This window comes from Lactuca saligna, chromosome 6 (assembly GCF_052625555.1).
Source record: "Lactuca saligna cultivar CGN05327 chromosome 6, ASM5262555v1, whole genome shotgun sequence".
Taxonomy (NCBI): domain Eukaryota; kingdom Viridiplantae; phylum Streptophyta; class Magnoliopsida; order Asterales; family Asteraceae; genus Lactuca; species Lactuca saligna.
This window is the reverse complement of record NC_136422.1, coordinates 176,740,053-176,745,357: the sequence shown is the minus strand read 5'-3', so window position 1 is coordinate 176,745,357 and position 5,305 is coordinate 176,740,053.

The window sequence follows — 5,305 nt, the reverse complement described above, 5'->3', positions numbered from 1 at the left end:
GGTATTCCCCAAACAGAAAAAAAAACGAATTTAGCTCATAATTGCAGTAGAAACAAACATAAAAAAAAGTTTACTAAAGCAAATATATTCAATTCCTAAGTCTAAGTGGTATAATTAACCTAATTGCTTGAATTCTTCCAACTATTGAAGCCTAGGGTTCCTTAGCGTCTTCTGAATCTCTTAGTCGCAGCTAATCCTCCAAAAATCGCCAGGAGTATGATCCCATGAGATAAGGATTCGTCTTTTATAGATATCCCAAAACAGGGTGTACTCGGCGAGTAGCAGAATCAACTCGCCGAGTAGATCCATACTTATTCGTCTTGAATCAGCAGTCGTATTTATCTTCTGGAATATCCTCGTGTACTCGCCGAGTAGGGTCGATCTACTCGCCGAGTATACCCCCTTCTTTCACTCTTTGATCTTCAATTGCTTCCCTTTTCTTCTTTTTGCTTCCAAGCATATCTTTTGGACTGAAAACACAATTCACAACATTTTAAGTACCTTTTGTCCACATTATTCACATAATTAATCAAAAATAACTAAAAATATATGCTAAATAATTAACTAATTATGCACATATCAATTCTCTATGATTATTAGCCTTGAAGTTAATTTTAGGTATGTTTTTGTTATGGCACCTTCATTTAGCTTTCTTTAGCCTAGCATTGGTCTGGTGCATGTTGTCAATGTTGATCCATGACAAGTATTTTGGAAATCTTTAATTTTATAAGATCATTTTGTTTGTTAGTATAGGCAATATCATTAGATTACAAGATTTGTATGTTTGAACTTTGAATTCACAATTTCAAATCAAGCTTTTGCTTAAACAACTATAAATATATTTGGGTGAGTTTCGAATCAAATAGGCAATCGAAGAAAAAACATAGATAAGAGAAGTATTCATAGCCACTTAGCTCATTATAAAAACTCGGTGATACAAAATAAATGGAAATAAGTAATTCAAATTTAAATGAAAACTCAATTGAAGTGCACCTTTAACACTTTCCATGTTGAATTACGTACATAGTATGTTGAATCTTATGTTTACTTTATAACATATATTTGTTTCCAAGTTCAAATTGGGAAAAGATCTATAAAAAAAATTGTATGTCCTTACAATGTTGAATGCTATTGGAAATTGTCCTGTCAAAAAGTTGATTATTAAACTACAAGAAATTAAATATTTTCTTATTTATCTTCTTATCTATTTGACAAGTGTTTGGATGAATTATTAATATTATTAAATTATTATCATTGTAACTAGATATGTTGCCCATGCTCTACATGGGTCGTAGGCGTCTAATTTGAGTGTCATTTTTTGTTAAAAGATGCAGGTGAGATAATTCGACCCCTAATTTTCACAGACGAAGACGGATAGATAGAAGCAAGAAAAAAATAATAAATGTGCGGACCAATATAAAAAGAATATCAAAAGAAGAAAATGACAGATGGAAGAAAGTGTAAGGGACGGGAAAAAACAAAAAAAATAAATATGAGGACAAACCCGGACTTTGCTTGGGACCGTTGTGTTTTTTATGAAAAAATGTAAAGTTGAGACTATAATGACCAAAAGTATCAAAATGGCTAAAGAATTAAAGAGGTTGAATTTAGTAAGTTTTTAGAAAAGTGACCAAAGTTGTCAATTCCTTAAAGTTTTGTGGCCAAACTTTGAATATTAGAATGTTCGTAAATATTATAAAATTTTTTATTACAAGGACCAAAGGTGTTAAAATGACTAAAGAATAATAGGCAAAATTGACAAAAAGGCATGCACGTTCACTATTCCTAACTTTGAACTTATATATATATATATATATATATATATATATATATATATATATATATATATATATATATATGTAACATCCGGATTCCCAGGTATATTATTGTAATATTTTATTTTTTGGAGTTTTTGAAGGAACTCGGCGAGTTGATGCCTAGACTCGCCGAGTAGGGTCGCGGATTATCATCTGGGTTCGCGTTTGGACTCAGCGAGTCCATTAGTGGACTCGACGAGTCCACGCTGTTTAATGAAACCCTAAGCCCCCGGGGTTGGAGCCTTTTTAAGGGCACTCATAGCCTCTCATTGTGGCTATCAGTCCCTTGAGAGAAGCCTAAGTGAGCTAAATCGTTTGGGTGGAAGGAGAAGCTATATTTGATCTTTCTATCCTTGGTTTCGCAAGAAGAAGGTGATCAAGAGCAACATGAGATTGAAGGAGGTGTGATTCTAGTGGTTTTAGAGTCCAGAGACTTCAACTTGAGGTATTTATTTGGACCTTCTTTAGTTTTGGTATTGATTCTTAGAGTTAGGGTTTTCTAACCTCTTCTGAGGATGGTTATGTGGAGCAATTGGTCCTTTTTCGAGTTTATGCTTTGGATCTGGACTCAAAGAGGTCCAGAGACCTTAACCCTTGGAGCTTTATGAATTATCTTGGGACTCATGAGCTTAGAATGTCATTTTTAGGGCTAAAACACCAAATGAAACCATCTAGATGATATATGAGTGTCAAGGTCTGGACTTTACGTGATTATTACGCTTGGGAATGATAGATCTATGGACTAGAGGAACAGATCTGACCTTAAGAGGTCAATGGAGTTTGTGCATGGCATGGACTTGCCGAGTTGCTCTTGAGACTCGGCGAGTTGAGTCGGGGTGGCCCCGCGATTCTTACCTGGGGACTCGTCGAGTAAAGGGAGGGACTCGATGTGTTAAATGGGACTAAAGAGATTTGTGGACATATGTGGACTCGCCGAGTAGCCCAAGTGCACTTGACGAGTCAGGTCAAATATTAATTGTTGACTTTGGTTGACTTTTAGGGTTTGGTCAACAATGAGGGCCTTTGAGCCAAAGGAGGGGTAAAATGGTCTTTTACCCTTCTAAGGGTGCCTAGAGAGGGATAAGTCTTGTTCTGAGAGTTATATTTATGAGAGTATTACTTTATGTGTTTAGGCGGAGGCTAGATCGTATTTCTACCGAGTCAGTGATTTACCGGGACATCTGAGGTGAGTCTTCTCACTATACTTTACCATGAGTGGTAATTAGAGATATGTGACAGAGTTATCGTATGCTATTATGTGATGTGTTGTGCTGCATTATTTCTATGTGGTTTATATCATGTGTATATCAGAGTTAGAACCGAAAGGTTCACAGAGTTAGGACCAGAGGGTCCACAGAGTTAGGGCCTACGGGCCCACATAGTTATAGCCTCGAGTGGCTAGTATATGTTATGTACGGTACTTTGGGGAACTCACTAAGCTTTATGCTTACAGTGTTATGTGTTTCAGGTACCAGTGATGATCACGGGAAGGCGCCAGTATGATTCGTACACACGCATGGATTTTTTTGTATTTTGATCTTTGGAAATATTTTGTGAAACAAAGTTAAGATACAATGAGATTTTGTTGATAAGTGTGTTTGGAAAAATGTGTTTAAAAATGTGAAAATTTGTTTTAGATTTTACGGTGTTACAATATATATATATATATATATATATATATATATATATATATATATATATATATATATATATATATATATATATATATATATATTAATCATTTCACAAGAAGATAAATACTAATTTCAGTAATGTGTGTTTTATTACTACACCAACGCAATGACAGTGTTTAATGCAATTGGAAATTGGACTGATTATTAAACTAATTTCTACGATTACTGTTTAATTACTACACTAATTTCAATAATGTGTGTTTTATTACTACACCAACGTAATGACAATGTTTAATGCTATTGGAAATTGGACGGTCAATAAGCTGATTATTAAACTAATTTCTACGATGTGTGTTTAATTACTACACTAATCCAATGAAGCAATGAGACTTAACATAAACGGCAGTACGAATTGTTCAAATTCTATATTACTAAATTTAATAATTAAATTCTAATACTAAATTAAACTTAATAAAGGACATAATACAAACACATCAACTTAATTGTTATTTAAACTAATAACATAAAGCTTTTAACTATTATTTGTGATATAACCTAATGTTATATTAATTCGTAAGATTACATTTAAATATAGCACTGTATTTTATGTATTATATATACCGAGTTGAGGTTTGCCTTCAGGGATTAAGGGTATTTTCATCCCCGTCCTCATCCTCGTTACATTAAAAAGGGTTTGCCGGTTAAATCGTATTCGGGTATCTGATTCTTCCGATGAAAGCCCCGTTGAAGAGCTCATTCAAGAATCATTTCAAGAGACGGAAGTCCAACCACAAGCACAAGAAAAAAGGAAAAGGGAGGGCTCCATGTCAAGGGTGGACGGGTGATGAAGAGAGGCCACTCGCTCAATCATGGCTAGATGTGTCGGAGGACCCGATCCACGGTGACGATCAAGACTCAAAAACTTTCAAAGAAAAAGTTTGGCGTAACTTTTGTAAATGCATGAAAAAGAATACCCGCAACCCGAAATCACTTTACTCTAAGTGGAGGACCACCAATCGAGCCATAATGGATTTCAACGGCATCTATATGAACGCCATCAAAAACCTCTAAAGCGGTGCAACTGAGTTGGATGTCATGGCTAAAGTTCGAAAGATTTGCAAGGCAAAAGTCGAAAAAGCTTTTGCCAATGAGTCATTTTGGGAAGTTGTGAAGGGCAGTCGAAAAAGGATAGGGTTAAAAACTGCCGATGATTACACAGGGATGTCCAAACGAAGCAAAACTTTCGAGACCACCAACAATCAATCTCCCGATGCGCGTATGGGAGGGATTGACATCAACGAAGATCCTTATAGAGTTCCAACTTGTCCTATGGGAAGAGACAAAGCAAAAAGAAAGTTGAAAGGAGCATAAAGTATATCGATTGAAGAGGAGGAGATAAGGAACTTAATCAAAGGGTTGGACGATAAGCTTGAGGTTTTTTTGGAAGTAGAAAAGTTAAAAGAAATGAACTGTGCTAAAAAGGAAAAGAATCGTGCATTATAACTTTACTTAACACCCACGGGAGATCACCTGTCTGAGGAGAATCATCGGATTGTTAACAACGCAAAGCCAGATCTTGCTATAGAATGGTGGTCAAGAATCGATACAAAGAATGAGGATAATTCACAGTGTGGTAATCCATAGCGATCTTCGCCGCCATTTGACCGGTCATCTTTGGACGATGGACAATCTTGATCTAATATGCCACCAGAAGAAGAATTCAAAGGTCAGTCTTCGGAGGAATACTCATTGCTTTAGTGTGTGTGTTTTTATGAAGCGAGTTTTAGTAATGAAGTCTTTTTTTATGTATTAAATCATGTTTTAGGTCTTAATTAGTATTAAATCATGCTTTAA